Source organism: Bubalus kerabau, chromosome 4, assembly GCF_029407905.1.
Source record: "Bubalus kerabau isolate K-KA32 ecotype Philippines breed swamp buffalo chromosome 4, PCC_UOA_SB_1v2, whole genome shotgun sequence".
Lineage (NCBI taxonomy): Eukaryota > Metazoa > Chordata > Mammalia > Artiodactyla > Bovidae > Bubalus > Bubalus kerabau.
The window spans coordinates 141808555-141826525 of NC_073627.1; the positions used below are offsets into that span (position 1 = coordinate 141808555).

The following is a 17971-nucleotide window of genomic DNA, read 5'->3' on the forward strand; positions in this document are numbered from 1 at the left end:
GAAGGCAATGGCACCCCACTCCAGTACTCTTGCCTGGAAAATCCCCTGGGCAGAGGAGCCTGGTAGGCTGAAGTCCATGGGGTCACTAAGAGTCAGACACGACTGAGCGACTTCATTTGCACTTTTCACTTTCATGCATTGGAGAAGGAAATGGCAACCCACTCCAGTGTTCTTGCCTGGAGAATCCCAGGGACGGGGGAGCCTGGTGGGCTGCCGTCTATGGGGTCGCCCAGAGTTGGACACAACTGAAGTGACTTAGCAGCAGCAGGGCAGCTTAAACAAACATTTATTCTCTCACAGTTCTGGAAACTGAAAGCCCAAGATCAAATATTCACAAGATTAGCTTCTTCTGAAGCCTCCCTCCTTGACTGATAGGTGACCAGCTTCTCCTGTGTCCTCACATGTTCCTTCCTCAGTTCATATCCCTGTCTGTATTTCCTCTTCGTATAGGGATGCCAGTCATGCTGAGGAGGGTCCACCCCCAATGACCTTGTTTTACCTTAATTACCTCATTAAAAGTCATAGGTCCAAATAAACAGCCACATTCTGAAGTCCTGGGGGTTAGGCCAATAACATGTGAATTTGCATGTGGGGGAAGACAATTCAGCCCATTACATTCTACCTTACCTTTTGCTGGTTTGACCCGGTCTTCTCAGAACACATCCTTTACTTTCATCTCTCCTGCCTTTGTTCCTACTGCCTCTTGCCCTGCCTACCCTGCTTCTCCTTCAAGGCCACTCTTCAAAGATGCTGTCATGCCAAGTGGTTGTCCAGTCTGTGTAGACACCCCAGAGTTGAAGAATTCCTGTTCTCCTAAACCAGTCCATTCTCCTGGCTTCCACAGCTTTCTATACGAGCAACCTGTACCTAGAAGCTCCAAGCTTCACAAACAGAAAGAGCTTCCCCTTCCAATTTAGATAAAATGATCCCAAATAAGTAAAATGATCTCTGGACACAATGAGAACTGAATAGCATGTGGGGGGAAAAATCTGAAATAGAAGTTGATAACTAGTGAGACTAGATGCCTGAGAACTGTCTATCCTGAGATATTGTTCTTGAGATACAGACTTCAACAGAACTCGGTCCTCTTCTCATATGGTGAATAGTTAGGTTTCTTCATTGGTTCCTCACAATTCAGAGTCTTGCAGTCTCCTCCACGTTCCCTCCACAAGACAAGGATCTCCCAGACTTCACCTGTCGAGATGCCTGAGTTAAAATGAAATCCACAGAGCCTATTTCTCTTTCCACTCCACTCTGCAACTCTTTCCCAGCATGCACACTCTCCAACACACATCTCCCAGAGCTTCAGCCTGGCATATCATCTTAATGCTGTTGCTTAGCAACGAGCTGGGGAAGTGTGATCACACCTCCGCGCACTGTCCATGGAGCACTGCAGACAATACAAACAGTTCCCTGGCTTCTCTGTGCAACAAGAGGAAGGTAACTGTCAGAGGTGGCCAGCATCATGCTCCAGAGATATTGGCTCATCCCCCGGGAGCCCTAAATTGGTTGCCGTTTCGCTCTTACTTGGCATTGGGTAATGTCTTTGTGGGGGCGGCTGGGTAGGTGGTTCTTGAAGGGCCGGATCTCTCTGCTTGCACTTGTTCTCAAGATGCTGTGATGCAGACAGGGCAGCTTGCAGATCCTCTCTGCTCCCACGCAGCCCTGCCCTGCACCAGGCCCGCGTTCCCCCGTCCCCAGCCGCCACAGTTCCCCTCACTCTCTTCCATTTGGAAATGGTTCTTCAACGTGCTGGCACTGCCCTTTCCCCACCCCACCCCCTTGCAGCCCTCTGTTCTTCCAGTCCCTGGTCCCTCTGCCTTTCAGATGCAGCTCCTGTGACCAGACAGCCCCCAGTTCCTCAGATCGGCAATTCCCCTCACCTTACCGCCCCGCCCCCTCCCCGCCATTTCCTGTATTCCTGTGTGTTCTTTACATTCCAACCTCAGGCCACTGGGCCAGACACCACTCAGTGGACTGAAGTCCTCCTCCTACCCGCTGTTGGTGTCCTGATCAGAACCGGATGTTTGCGAGATGGAGTTCACAGATGTGGTGTATGTAGCATGAAACAGTAGAGAAGGTGAGAGTCTGAAGTCTGAAGACCTATATTCCAACTCCTGATCCTCTTTTTTCCCCCTTGATTCTGTGATTTAGATCAAGTTTCTTTAACCTCTCCAAGTCTTTGTTTTCTAAGGGGATTGGAATATTTGCCTCACCAGGCAATGATGACAGTCATACAAGGTAACATAGAAAGAGCCCAGCAAAATACATTGCAGAGAGCTGGAGAACTCCGTTTTTGTCCTTCTCCTTCCATCTCGATCTCTTTACTCTTTCTTTGGCAGCTTCTCTCTCTCAAGGGTAAACCAGTTTTCTGGTTGGATTCTCAAGTGGCACCACTGTGCAGTGACAAAGACATGGGGCCCAGAGGGGGTGGACACGCTCCAGGTCTCTGGGTCAGTTCCTCTGATCTTGGGTCCTGCCTCAATAGCCCTGAGGTTCCCTCTGTTCACCTGTAAAATGGAACTAAGAACACCTGAGTTGTCGAATGCATATTCAAATGCACGTTATCTCCTTTGAGCTGTGTGCGTGCTAAGTCGCTTCAGTTGTGTCCAACTCTGCGACCCCATGGACCATAGCCCACCAGGCTCCACTGTCTATGGGATTCTTCAGGCAAGAATACTGGAGTGGATTGCCATGCCCTCCTGCAGGGGAGCTTCCCCACTCAGGGATCAAACCCACATCTCTTATGTCTCCTGCACTGGCAGGTTCTTTACCACTAGCACCATCTGAGAAGCCCATCAATATCCTTTACACATTTTAAAGTCTTTCATAAATTTTAGAGATCAGGATTATTTTGGACAAACCTGGTCCCATTTCCCTCCTTGTCAAATGAAAGAGATTAAAAAATGCCTAAACTGTAGCAAACTGAGAAATGACAGTGACCTTCAAAAGCCTCTGTGGAGAGAACTGAATCCTTCTTTACAGAGTGTATTTGTCCTGTGGCCAGAAGAATAGATTCCTCATCTCTGGACCTCATGACCAAGGTGGCTGTTTATTATCCAGTTAGAGTCTTCTTCTAGTTCTAGTTTGGAAGTATATAGAGAGCTCTGTCTTTTCAATAATGAAAATAAATGAGTGAGAACGTGCCCGAGGTGTGACAGAGGTGCTGGGGAAGAGGCATTTGGGTGGGTATCATGGAGACTTCATGGTGCTTCTTTGTTTAATAGTGACCTGAAAAGGCTGAATTTGCAAATACAGGAGTAAGCCAGAGATACAAAAGTTTGTGACATCAGCAGTTTACAGGAAGTTAACAAAAGTGTAGCCAAACCATAGAATTTGGATATTACTGAAATCTTGAAGGGACTTCCCTGGTAGTACAGTGGTTAAGACTCCAGGCTTCCACTGCAGGGATTGTGGGTTCTATCCCTGGGCTATGCAGGTAACTAAGATCCTGCATGACTCACGGTGTGGCCAAAAACAAAAACCTTGGAGCTTGGGAGTCTGGCCAAGGATGAACAAACATTCCAGAGCCTTTGCAGTTTCTTCAGTGAGATTTCCCCAGGCAAGCACAGCGTCTTCATACAAGGAAGATTCCAAGAGGAAAGATGGATACTTCAAGTGACTCTCAAAGCTCTGGCTTTGCCCGGAAGATCTATTTCCAAGCCCTTAGGATAGAGGGGTCAACTTCACTCGGGGCCTTTACCCATTCTCCAAGCCCATGGCTTCAGGGGAAAGATGAATAAACACATTACAAAGTTGGGAATTCTTCCTGGAGAAGGAAATGGCAACCCATTCCTGTATTCTTACCTGGGAAATACCATGGACAGAGGAGCCTGGCAGGCTACAGTCTATGGAAGCACAAAAGAGTCAGACACGACTTAGCTGCTTTGCTAAACAACAATCTCAGCCCATGGGGTATCATTTTTTAGCAATTATTTGCAAAACACTTAAAATTTTATAATAAAAATTTAATATTTTTTAAGAGTCAACAAAAAAAGTTGGGAATTCTTGCTTTGTAATCAAGCTACAAGGGATCCTGTATTGTACAAGTATCAGTGGTTAACCACATATTACCACTAACTTTTCAAAAATATAGGTGTTTGGTGGGGGAGCACCAGGGAGACAGATCTGATCTCTGTTATGACTGGACCCATGTAATAATTGGGCTTCCTAGGTGGCACTAGTGGTAAAGAACCCGCCTGCCAATGCAGGAGATGTAGGAGACATAAGACATGTGAGTTCAGTCCCTGGGTCTGGAAGGAGGAGGGCATGGTAACCTACTCCAGTATTCTTGACTGGAGAATCCCATGGACAGAGGAGCCTGGTGGGCCTGGTGGGCTTGCAGAATCGGACACAACTGAAGCGACTTTGCACATACATGTGGAATAATTAGTCATTGAATTAGAGAAAGTTAAGCTGGAAGGGACCTTGGCCATCACCCATGACAGTCCTTTGGTCAACAAACAAGGCAAGAGTCTGCAACATGTAAACAGTACTTCATTTGGAATTGTGGAAATGTGGGTGACCACCACTTTCTAAATTTTGCTTTTCAAATAAAAATACAAAAATGAGAAACCAGGAAAGTGATTTGCCTGAGGCCCTGTAGCAGTGTCAGGACAGAACCTGCCAAGCCCCGCTGTCAATTTTTGTTCCTCTGCTTGTCCCCAGAGGATTCCACCCAGGGCTAGACCTGGGTTTGCGAAAAGATCCTTTACAATAAGAACAGAATCATGCCTCCAATGAGACTCCACAGTTTAAAACCTAAAATGATCAGCATTTTCCAGTCATCCAGGGACAGGGGAGCCTGGTGGGCTGTTGTCTATGGGGTCGCACAGAGTCGGACACAACTGAAGCGACTTAGCAGCAGCAGTAGCAGTAGGTTCATTTTATAAACATTTACTGTTGAATACCAAGGAGTCTCACTCTGTGTTGATCTTGTTGCTGTTGTTTAGTCGCTCAATTGTCTCCGACTCTTTGTGACCTTATGGACCACAACCCACCAATCTCCTCGTCCATGGGATTCTCCAGGCCAGAATACTAGAGTGGGTTGCTATTTCCTTCTCCAGGGGATCTTCCTGACCCAGGGATTGAAACCAGGTCTCCAGCATTGAAGGCAGATTCTTTACCGCTGAGCCACCAGGAAGCCACCTCACTCTGGGGAATGTTAAAAGTAAAATGTCAGTTGTAAGCCAGTCTCTCCAAACACACCTGGTTTATGGGGTTAAATCCGCCCACTGAAGGAGGCTGTGCAAAATGGAACCTGTGTTTGATTTTCTTAACCCACAGCCCACATAGCCCGTCCACTTGAGGAAAAAGAAACACTGCTAATGGGTGGTAAAAGCAGTGTGAATGCTGGCCCCCGCACAGGCTCCCAGTGACAGCTTTTGTTCCCATGGTCTCTTCAATAAGTATGACTCAGTTCGCTGTTCAGGCCCCGCTTCCTCAAGCTGGGAGCTGACTTCGGCACTTGCTTTGCAGGGCCTGTCATGCATGACTCAGGGGGCATATTGCGGGGGGGTGGTGGGACCCTGATTGAGTTACCACCCCTCTCCCTTGCTGATCCCCTTTCTGTTCTTCTGAGCTCCAAGACCGCCACCCTTCCCACCTTTCAAAATGCTCACCCATTAATACAAATGGTGTCCCCCTACCACCCCACTTTTTAAAATATACTCTACACATATCCTGACAGTGCCAAAGCTTTTTTTCTCACTCACCTACTCATCCTCAGAATTGGTAGTCTCCAGCATAGGCAACATAAGCATGATACCCTGAAGGCTAAGTCAAGGTCAACATGGGTTCCTGTGAGCAAGGAAAACAAAAGACAGGAAAAGCCTTGCAACCAGCTTGCCTCATGTCAGTGCTTGTTAGAGCAAAAACACTATCCTCACCATGCAGAGGGGACGTGTCATCAGGGCCAGCCCACACTTGCGGACTTGTTTTGGCTCTAAGAGTCAAGAGAGGAACTTTAATTGGGAGGCACGTGATTTTGAACCCAAGGGGATGGCATGGTGTCCTGGCACTTTCTATCTCGAGAGCAGCAAGAAGCACTGAAGGAGAAGTGTGTCTCCTTCCCCTGAGACAGAGGAGGCCATGCCCCCTCAAGGAGACACAAGGCAGAGAACTGCATGCTCACAGGACTGCCTATCTAGTCTCAGGCTTGAAGGGGATTCATTCCAGAATCCTACACCAAAAGAGATCCAAAAAGTCTAGAGCACAAGTTTGCCGTGAGCTCTTCATGGATGGGGTTGTTCCTGTTGGAGGTTTGTTCTATCAGATGTTCAAGATGAAGGCAGTGGGGCAGATAAAGAGCTACCAGGCCAAGCCAGTGAGTCACCCTTAATTTGGGGATGGGCTGCCTGTCCCCAAAGTCTATTGTTTACTAGGACAATTCAGAGACAGTGTCCATTGCTTTTTAATCCATTGTCAAGTTTTCTCTCCCTCCTTTCTTTTCATGGGATTTGCTCAGTTGTGTCAGACTCTGTGTGACCCCATGGACTGTAGCCAACCAGGTTCCTCCATCCATGGGATTCTCCAGGCAAGAATACTGGAGTGGGTTGCCATTTCCTTCTCCAGGAGATCTTCCCGACCCAGGGATTGAACCCAGGTCTCCTGCATTGTAGGCAGACGCTTTACCGTCTGAGCTACCAGGGAAGTCTAAGGAAGGAAGGGCCCAGCTTGGACTAATTGTACATGTTGACCTATGAATTGTTCTTGTTGCTGTTTAGTTGCTCAGTCTTGTCTGACTCTTTGAGACCCCATGGCCTGTAGCCTTCTAGGCTCCTCTGTTCATGGGATTTTCCATGCAGGAATACTGGAGTGGGTTGCCATTTCCTTCTCCAGGGAGTCTTCTCGACCCAGGGCTCAAACCAGTGTCTCTTGCATCTCTTACATTGGCAGGCAGATTCTTTACCACTGTGGCCACCTGGGAAGCCCTGTGAGTATGAATAAGCAAAGTCCCTAGTGCAGTCATTCACACATTCACAACCTCTCTCTCTCTCTCTCTCTCTCTCTCACACACACACACACACACACACACATACACTCATGCTTTGGTTACCACAACACAATCTCCATGTGTACCCTGTAATGGCAGTTTACATCAAGATCAAAGCTTAAGTAAAAGAGGCACTTTGGTCACAGGATTGTTCTAAGGTGATGCTGCTTTGAAGGTATGATCTCCCACTATTCATCTGCTTGAGGATGACTAGCCTGCAAGTGCCTACTCATGAAACATCATCAGTCACATAGACCTTCAAAGGGTGGCTTTGGAATAAGTTTCCCAAAAGCAAGAGCAAGAAAGCATCCACAGAAAAGAACCTGCTGTTGAGGATAGAGCAAGAAAAATAAGGCATCCCACACCTGTCATCGCCACAGTCAATAGCCTCGTAGATGTAGATGACACAAACCCCAAAGATGCTGGTCCAAAGACAGGATTTGCAGGATCACATATCCAAACTAAGGGAAGATTCAGGAAAACAACTGAACTCAAGGTCAACTCAAGCTAGGCATTTAGACATGGCCAGGGACTCCTGGCTCTGCCCGTCTGCCTCTCTGGCTCTCATTGCATGTTGGCTTCATTCTTTCAGAACAACTTCTCCAAAAGCCAGGGGCATTGCCACTAACTGTGTCGAGTTTTCATCCACAACCTTCTCACCCACAAGGAAAATCCCCACTCCCTAAGCCAAAGTTTGAAAAATGCCAAAGAAAACTATGATTGGTCTGGCTAAGGTCATGTGTCCATTTCTGGGCCACTGACTCATTTGAAAAGACCCTGATGCTGGGAAAGATTGAAGGCAGGAGGAGAAGGGGGATGACAGAGGATGAAATGGTTGGATGGCATTACTGACTCAATGGACATGAGTTTGGGTAAACTCCGAGAGCTGGTGATAGACAGGGAGGCCTGGCATGCTGCAGTCCATGGGGTCACAAAGAGTCAGACACAACTGAGCGACTGAACTGAACTGAACTGAACCTCCTGGCCAACAGGGCGGGTGCCATTTTGCCCTAGCGAGGGTGTCCTGTATCCTATCTGTGGTCCAGACAGGAGAAGGAGATGGTCTCCCATGATGGCCAGCCTCCACTAGAACCAGCTGGTTGCCATGGAAGGAGGACTAGCTCCCCACAAAGAGAACTAGGGAAATTCTGAAGAAGGGGAAGGAGGTGTTGAAGGCAGACAAAACAATGGAGGTCCCCCTGCAGTAGTCTTGCCAACTTTGATCATACAACAAAGTTACATCTGCTGGCAGGTGTGTGTGTCTGTTGGGAAGATAATTCAATTTGAGGAATGGAGGGAAATGGTGACATCTAAAGTGCTTGGGAATTGACGATGTAGAATTATGTTACAGCCAAGGATTAAATACAGCTTTGCAGAAAGGACGGGTTGTAAGGTCATAAATTATATGTCCATAAATCATTTACATACTGCTGAACTGCTTGACAACAGTTATTATATGAAGGAGGAGATGACTGAGTTTGACTTCCTGGTCATGCAGCCAAGCTTGTAGGATTTCCCAGACCAAGTCACCTGTTCACTGGTCTTTCTTTCCTGGACTTGAAGGCAATGTGACTAATAGTGGTGACACTAAAAGTGATTTTCTTTTATATTTATTTATTTTTTTGGCCACACCATGCAGTACTTGGAACTTCTCCATCCAGGGATCGAACCCATGCCCCCTGCAGTGAAAGCCCAGAGTCTTAACCACTGGATCATCAAGGAAGTCCCATCCTCGATTTTCAAGAATGACATTTTTATTGTACTGCCTATGTCTGAAATTTTAAAACCAACGTGCCCTTTTGTCATGAGTGAAAGTTGTTTTTAGAGTAAATGACTATTTTCAATTCTGCCTCTTCAGTCTCTAGACTACACTTTGCTCTTGTTCAAAAGGAGTCTTAATGCTTTAATACTGTATATCTGGTGTATAATCAGAACCTCCCAAAGATGCCCAGGTCCTAATCTGAAAACCTGTGAATGTGTTGATTTACAGGACAAAGGGGACTCTGCAACTGTGATTAGGTTAAGGACCTTGTGATGGGCAAATGATCCTAGGTTACCTGGTTGCCTATCACATGGGGTCTTATAAGAGGGTGACAGGAGGGTCTGGGTCAAAGAAGGTGATGTGATGTCAGAAGTATGGCTCACATGGAGAGTGATGAAGATGTTATTCTGCTGGCTTTAAAGATGGAGGTAGGGACCAGCAAGCTAACAAACAGTTTCTAGAAGTTGGAAAAGAGAGCGAAAGGGTTTCTGAAGGAATGCAGCCCTGTGTATCTGTGTCTGTGCTCATTCATTAAGTTGTGTCTGATTCTTAGCAACCATTCCTCTGGCCATGGGATTCTCCAGGCAAGAATACTGGAGCAGGTTGCTATTTCCTTCTTCCTTCTTCCTTCTTCAGGGGATCTTCCTGACCCAGGGATCATACCCACATCTCTGCATTGGCAGGCAGATTCTGTACCCCTGAGCCACCTGGGTGGCCCACACAACCCAAAACTACTCAGTAAAAAGAAAGAAGGGACTGTTGATAAACACAACAACCTGGATGAATCTTGAGGGCATTATACATAGTGAAAAAAAGAGTCAATGCCAAAAGATTCCTGTATGATCCCAATATGTAACATTCTTACAAGACAAAACTGTAGAGATAGAGAACAAAGCAATAGTTGCAGAAATGAAGGGTAACACAAGTGAGTTCTTTCATGGTGCTGGAACAGTTCTGCATTTTGATTGGGGAGATAGTTACACAATCATATGCATGGGATAAGAGTGCATAGTACTACACACACAGAGACACATACAAATCCCTGTGGAAAATGGTGAAAATGGAATTAGGTCTGTTGTCCACTCACAGCAGTAAACCGATGTCAGTTTCCTGGTTTAGATATTTCAGCATCACAGGAAGATGGATCAAGGGTACTTGGACTCTGTACTACTTTTGCAACTTCCTATGAGTCTACAATTATTTCAAAATAAGAAATTTTTTAAAAGCTACCAACTAAAATTCATCTGTCTGATGATATTTCTTTTATCCCCAAGAACTTCCTCACCACTTAAATAGTTCTGGGTCCATTTCAGTTATTGTTTAAACACCTCATGGTTCCCCCATCACTTTTAGACATCTGCTCAGGATGGGGAGATGATGCTAGCAACTGACAGCAGAGAATAGAAAACTCACCTCCTCCCAGATCTCTAGTGCTGTGCAACACTCCATGCCTGCCTTCTCCCTCAACAACCACCGGGAGCATCATTTCCTGGTATATAGTGAGATTGGCTGTGTTTATGAGACACACTGGACATATGAGAGCCTGGCTTTCTTCTGTTTCCTCTGCCAGCTCTGGGTGAGGGAGGGGAAATGGCCAGTAAACAGACTGGAGAAAGGAGAAGCCTTTGTTGTGGGGGGGAGATCTGGGAGAAGGGAAGAGACAGATGGTTAAGATTAAGATGGGTAAAATAGGTGCTTTAACTTAATAGGAAAAAGCACAAACTTGGAGTATTATCTGAATTCATCCATTTATTCAGCAAGCATCTTTATCTGTTCAAGCTGCTGTAACAAAAGAACCATAGACTAGGTGGCTTAAACTTCGAACATCTATTTCTCACAGTTCTGGAGGCTGGGAAGTCTGAGATCAGGGTGTCTGCAGTCTGGTTAGAACCTGCTTGCTGTTCACAGTTGTCTTCTCCCTGTGTCCTCACGTGGTGATGGAAGAGTAGTAATTCCTCTAATATCTCTATTATAAGGATGCTAAACCCATTATTGGGGCTCTACCCTCATGACCTAATCACCTCCTAGAGGACTTGGCTTCTAATTCCATCACTTTGGGCATCTGCACAGTTCTGTAGAGCTCAGACCAAATGAAGTATGGACGGTGAAAATTCTTTATGTATTCCTGTTCACTTTTGCTTTATATTTTTATTTCATTGTGTTTTGATATGTTCATTATTGTATCTTCTTGGTAAATTGTTTTCTTTTAAAAATCATTCTTTATCATAATCATATTTTTATTTTTTTCTTCAAATCCAGCTAGTTTGTAATTTTATATACTTGTATCAACTGTCTTTAATTTAGTAATGGTCTGATTTGCAGTTTTCCCCTTATCTTCAACTTTTCTAATATTTTAGTTTTATTTCTTGTAAAATACATATAACTGGTTTTTTAAAAATTGAATCTAAAGATTTTTCTCTTTTAACAGGCAATTTAAGCTTTTTTTAAAAAATTTATTAAGACTTCTAATATATTCAGTATGTTTCTACTATCTTATTGTATATTTGGAAATCCATTTTCCCTTTGTTTTTTTCCTGGCTTATTGTCTTTCACTGGATTGACTGTGTTTCTTTAATTTCCTCCTCTTTTACCCTCCTACTTTAGAAGTTATACATTACAGTTCTATTATTTTAGTGATTTACCTCATCTTTAACACGTTACTTGATTTGAAAGTCTGCTGCTACTGCTGCTGCTAAGCCGCTTCTGACTCTGTGCGACCCCATAGACGGCAGCCCACCAGGCTCCCCCGTCCCTGGGATTCTCCAGGCAAGAACACTGGAGTGGGTTGCCATGTCCTTCTCCAATGCATGAAAGTGAAAAGTGAAAGTGAAGTCACGCAGTCGTGTCCGACTCTTAGCGACCCGATGGACTGCAGCCTACCAGGCTCCTCCGTCCATGGGATTTTCTGATTTGAAAGTTTAGCATTAGCCAACATCATTGTCCTCCTCCCCAAAGTGGAAGATAGGACACCTCAGCTCCAATCTTTGACTGTCCATCTTCCAAGCTATTACAGACAAGCATTTTAATGTCACCTTGTTTTTAAAATTCTCCCTCCCAAATTTAGCCTAGTATTAAAAGAATTATCATCTTCGATTTCTCATATCTTTCCCCTGCCCACTCTCACATTTACATATTTGAAATAGACTCTTTATGGTCCTGGAATTATTCTGTTAACCCCAGGTCTTGCTTTTCTTTATATATATATATATATATATATATTTATTTATTTATTTATTTATTTTAATTGGAGGCTAATTACTTTACAATATTGTATTGGCTTTGCCATACATCAACATGAATCCGCCACGGGTGTACACGTGTTCCCCATCCTGAACCCCCCTCCCACCTCCCTCCCCATACCATCCCTCTGGGTCATCCCAGTGCACCAGCCCCAAGATCCTGTATCATGCATCGAACCTGGACAGGTGATTCATTTCACATATGATATTACACGTTTCAATGCCATTCTCCCAAATCATCCCACCCTCGCTCTCTCCCACAGAGTCCAAAAGACTGTTCTATACATCTGTGTCTCTTTTGCTGTCTCACATACAGGGTTATTGTTACCATCTTTTAAATTCCATATATATGCATTAGTATACTGTATTGGTGTTTTTCTTTCTGGCTTACTTCACTCTGTATAATAGGCTCCAGTTTCATCCACTTCATTAGAACTGATTCAAATGCATTCTTTTTTATGGCTGAGTAATACTCCATTGTGTATATGTACCACAGCTTTCTTATCCATTCATCTGCTGATGGACATCTAGGTTGCTTCCATGTCCTGGCTATTATAAACAGTGCTGCGATGAACATTGGGGTACACGTGTCTCTTTCAATTCTGGTTTCCTCGGTGTGTATGCCCAGCAGTGGGATTGCTGGGTCATATGGCAGTTCTATTTCCAGTTTTTTAAGGAATCTCCACGCTGTTCTCTATAGTGGCTGTACTAGTTTGCATTCCCACCAACAGTGTAAGAGGGTTCCCTTTTCTCCACACCCTCTCCAGCATTTATTGCTTGTAGACTTGGATAGCAGCCATTCTGACTGGCGTGAAATGGTACCTCATTGTGGTTTTGATTTGCATTTCTCTGATAATGAGTGATGTTGAGCATCTTTTCATGTGTTTGTTAGCCATCTGTATGTCTTCTTTGGAGAAATGTCTGTTTTGTTCTTTGGCCAGGTCTTGCTTTTCAAAGTTATGAATTTTGTCTGCTGAGCCTTCTTCACAGGTGGCTTGTTAATCTGCATGGTTTGTAATTTTGAATTGTGTGTTTGTATATGTGAAGGGTGGGGATTCCCACTTCATTTCTGATTGAATTCTTCCCCCTCAGCAAAGAGTTTTGTTTTTTCCTCTGCCAGAATCACTTGTCACCATTTCTGCATTTGTTTTCATTGATTTATTTTTAGTCGTGCTACCACCATGGCATGTAGGATCTTAGTTCTTCGACTAGGGATCAAACCCTCAGCCCCAGCAGTGAAAGTGAGGGGTCCTAACTGCTCAACCACCAGGGAAGTCCTTGAATTTGTTTGTTTTAATTACTTGTATTAGAATTCTTGGTGCACATTGCTAAAATGGCACAGGCTTTGGTTTCTAAGAAAAATTTCTTTCTTTCTTTTTTTAATCAGGCCCCAGACAGAGGTCAAGCTTTCTCACCTCTCTGGGCTGGTAAACGGTGTTCCCAGGGCCCATCTCTATTTATTCTCTGTGCTCCACCCCTGCCTTGAAAGGATCTGGACCCGGAAGTCACCCTCTGCGTGTGTTCATCCCCAGGACCTGGGGTCTCCACAGTGTCAGCCCCCACTCATCTACTCTGGTTGTGAGTCCTTCCATTTCTGATACCTAAGAATCCTCTCTCGACGTTGGCTGTGATAAGATTTTTCTGTTATATTCTGTCCAGCATTTCTGCATATTTGGAGCAGGGCGGGCCAGATCTATCCTAGGTCAGTCTCACTATGACTGTAAATCAGCCGATCTCACGTTCTTAACCCTGACGGAAGCCCACTTTCATTCTTTTCAGTCAGCACACATCACTGAGCCAATGAGATCAGAGGGCTACGGTGCAGAGTGAAGATCTGCCCTGCCCTCCCAGAAGGTGACACCCAGAGAAGGAGAAAGCCTTGAATCAGGTAGCCTGAGGGATAAGTGTAAATTTGCAACCTTAGCTAAGGAAAGGCATGTTATTTTGTCCCAACTGAGGCCTGATTCAGCCAGCAGTCAGGAGAGAAGCAGCCCAAATGTCACAAAGGCTGGAGGACCAGGCACCTGATGTGATCCAACCCTACAGGTGTGGGAATGGGTGGCAGGGGCAGGATTTCCCCTGGCACGATGCCCTAAAATACTGCAAAATACCCTCACATATGATGCCATATATGCCGTGTACAAAAAAAGAAAAAGGATGTGAAAGACTTGTCTGTGGAACACTGCACCTGGTATATTTTGACTGGCAGGATGGAGGGGGAAAAAAAAACCAGACAGAACTGTTTCTTTTGTCTTATGGGTCTAGGACTGGGGATTTCTTCTCCTTCCAGATGATGACCAGAAGAAAGGGTCCTCGATTATTCTCCAAGTACAACATTTTGGTTATTCAAATAGCCCGGGGGGTGATGAAGGATAGGTGCGTGCATGCGTGCTAAGTCGCTTCAGTCGTGTCTGACTCTTTGGGACCCTATGTACTGTAACCCACCAGGCTTCTCTGTCCAGGAGATTCTCCAGGCAAGAATACTAGAGTGGGTTGCCATGCCCTCCTCCAGGGGATCTTCCTGACCTAGAGATCGAACCTACCTCTCTTAATCTCCTGCATTGGCAGTCAAGTTCTTTACCACTAGTGCCACCTGGGAAACCCGAAGGATAGGTGGGGAGGATGTTTTACAGGAAAGAGCCATGGGAGAACCACAGCCCAGCTCTTTCTCCAACTTCCTGATGGGACCACGGTCAGGGGCACCTGGCACCAGGCCCCTTCTCTGTAAGGTGAAGAGGGCTCTGGGTCTGGAAGGACCCTTCTACGTCTAATGTTCAAGATGCTTCCCCAGGGGAAATGGGGTGCTGGGGAGGCCCAGCCACCCTGCTCCCCCAGGGTTCCCAGTGAACTACCCCTATTCTTGGGGCTATGGAGCAGCCTCCCAGCTCACCTCCGCAACCCCCCCCGCCACTTCCTGTCACTGGTGACCCCGTGATCCAACACCCTCCCTTAGTAATTCTTCTCGTCTTCAAATCCATCTTGGCAGCCAGCTCAGCCCTTTTGTGCCAAGAAAACACAGTCTCTGAGTCATGAGTGTGAGTGTGCACCTTCTCGGTGTTTACCAACCTACCCACGTCAGGTGGTGGGGAGCCCGGGCCTGGTATCCCTTCGGAACTTCCATTTATGGACACAGACTGCTGATCAACCCTTTGCAGGCCTGTACTAATCCAGGGCTGGCCCCAAGCCTTCTCCCTCCTCCAGTTTTGCTGACCCAGTTTATAAGCCTGCAGGCAGGGCAGATGGAGTTGAAAAGTCAGAGCCTGCAGCAGTCAGGAGCCCCAGCTTCCCAGGGCCTCATTCCCCTCCCCTTTCCCCCACCCCGACCTCCTCTGGGCCAACCAGTTCTCCCCTTTCCACTTCCGGGGCGTGATTCGCCCAGAGGCTCCCTCTCAGCATGGCAGGTATGTGTCATTTCCTTATTGCTCTGAGACCCAGGCTTTGAGCGTGTCCCACCCCCGCTACCTCTGAGACCCCTCTGATCTGATTGAACAGGACCGAAAGGGTTGGACCTTCAAGCCCACTGCAGCATCCTGGTAGGGATTTATTTTTGGAGTGAATTTATCTATCACCTACGGGAGAGGCGGTCTGTGTTTTCCACTGGGAGGTGTTTGGGAAAAGTAGGGGCCTGGGACAGTGGGCTTCATCTTGTTCTCTGCCACCCCCACCCCCACCTCCATCCCCACACCCTCCCCACTAGTCCCCAGAACTGTTCCACTTTCTCCTCACCTTCCCACCAGTGATGCATCCTCTGGTCTTGTGGGCAACCCTGATGTGGCAGCCTGCCACTCCCTGGGAAGGCCAGTGGGGTGATGCTAGGCGCTGTGACTGGGCAGGAAGGATCCAGCCTCACAAGTCCATCCCCGGCCTTCCTGGTTAGAGCAGGATGGGAGAGACCAGCAAGCAGGCAAAAAGCCGTTCCCATGTGAAAACTGGAACTGCTGGGTGGAAATGAGGTTCCATCATGCGGCCATGGCACCGCTCTGTAGGCACTGTCCCACCTCTCTGTGACCTATGATGCCTGTGATGCCCACGCAGCCAGAGTTCAGCCAGGAATCCTTGTGATGTGGGCTCCAGAGGCAGGTCTTCTGAGGAGAGCAGCCATCCTGCTGCTCACAGTGGGAAGTGGGGAAAAGGGCAGGGTCCCATTGACCTCAGGGAAGTCTCCCTGTTGGCAGAGGGACCAGGATTGGGCCAGCACAGTCTAGGAGGCCATGGTACTTCTGTGGTCTCGGACCCAGTTCTGAGGGCCCCATCTCCATATAATGGAACAAAGCTTGCTGGAAGGATCTAGGGAGATGAAGGAGCTGAAGGTCGCATCTCGCGAGAAATGTCTGAAGGACTGGCGAACCCCTGGAGGAGCAGGTGAGCTGCTCTCTGCTACCAAAAGGCTGTTTCATGAAAGTGAGGTGCGCTTTGTCAAGTGGAAGTCCAGGAGACAGACTCAGAAAGTTACAGAATAGTGTATCTGGGCTGACTGGAAACAAACGCCTGCCTATAATGAGAGCTTTGAATAGTGTGAACAGACTGCTCACATTTTGAGATAGTGAGCTTCTTATTGCTAGAGGAATTCAAGCAGAAGTTGGCTAAGATGGAGCTTCTGCAACTGGGCTAAAGCTCAGGCTGCAGGGTTGTTCCACTCTCACCTCCAAGAGTCTCTGATCGGGTCTAGCTCTGCCTGTCTTCCAAACCCACAAATCTCCATCTTTCTCATCGTCGGACTCCTCCCCTGAGCGAGACAGAGGCCCATAGTCTGGCCTGTGCTCTGGCCTGGGGTGGCGTCAGTGGTAAAGAACTGCCTGCCAATGCAGAAGACACAAGAGACATAGGTTTGATTCCTGAGTTGGGAAGATCCCCAGAAGGAGGGCATGGCAACCCATTCCAGTCTTCTTACCTGGAGAATCCCATGGACAGAGGAGCCTGGCAGGCTACAGTCCATAGGGTCACCAATAGTCGGACATGACTAAAGCGACTTAACACACACACCAGCCTGGGGTGGGCTGGGTGACAGCTCTTAGCAGAGGCCCCAGAAAAGTCTGCCATGTGTTGAGCCAGTCCAGTCACCAAGCGTTTCTGTGACACATGTCTGTGAATTCTTACTGGTCATCTCACCCACCCACCAGTCCTGTGGGTCAAGATTACTCTCCCTCAGGCTGTAGATGAGGAAGTAAGGAGATATCCAGGCCACTGCAGGGCTAAGATTAGCCCCAGAGCCTGGCCTGCTCTTTCTGACGCTGTTCATGGGGCGCCTGCATGCTGTACATCCTACACGCAACCTCAAGTCAAATCCTTAAGGCCAGTCCGAAACAGCTGTGTTATCATCTCATTGCACAGAGGAGGAAACCAAGGCTCAGAATAGTTGGAACTGTGCCTGGGACACAGCTAGTAAGGGACAGAGCTGTGCTGCTAGCATCTCCACCAGGAGCTGTAGGGACATCCCGTGGACTTGCCAGAGGGAGCCTCAGGCAGCTACCTGCATGTACTCCAGGGTTCAGGACCGAGCAGTTCAATTCCATACTCCTGAAGGTGTGACCTTCTCCATAGATTCCAGGCCCTGTGCTAAATACAACAGGGGTGTGGGGAGGAAGAGTATGAGGTACTATTTCCAGCTTATGAGAAAGCTGTGGTCCCAAAAATGAACATTGCGTGTTCACAATAAGCCAGGTGCACCTCACTGGGCCTAAGAGGTCAGCGTATTGAAGGACAGGAGGAAAAGCTTCATAACAGAGATGGAACTTGAAATGGACTTTGCCAACAGGAGCCTTGGGTAACAGAATTGGGCCTGTGAAGTCTTGAGCTGTTGTTAAGCAAGCATGCCTGACCCTCATATTTTCTCTACCCACCCTTGGGTGGCCCCAGCCCCCAACAGAACTGTTCAACCCAAGCTTCTCCTCCTCTGACTTGACAAAGAGCCTCACCAGGCTGCCAGCAACTGGAGGTTGTAGTAGGCGACACCAGGGCCTCTTCCAAACCACTACC

At 47.0% G+C, this 17971-nt stretch overlaps 1 protein-coding gene across 5 annotated transcripts in view; it reads left to right on the forward strand.

Moving 5' to 3' along the window:
• PTK2B (protein tyrosine kinase 2 beta) overlaps positions 1-17971 on the forward strand; it is a 139431-nt gene that overhangs the window by 25206 nt on the left and 96254 nt on the right. The window contains exon 1 of one of the 5 annotated variants that reach the window (XM_055578786.1): positions 15243-15396. The exons of 3 other annotated variants lie outside the window; for them this stretch is intronic. The gene's annotated coding sequence lies outside the window, so the exon portion shown is untranslated. Of the gene's footprint in view, positions 1-15242; positions 15397-15423; positions 15529-17971 lie in introns of those variants that run through there. One more of the 5 variants, XM_055578787.1, reaches the window with a different exon arrangement.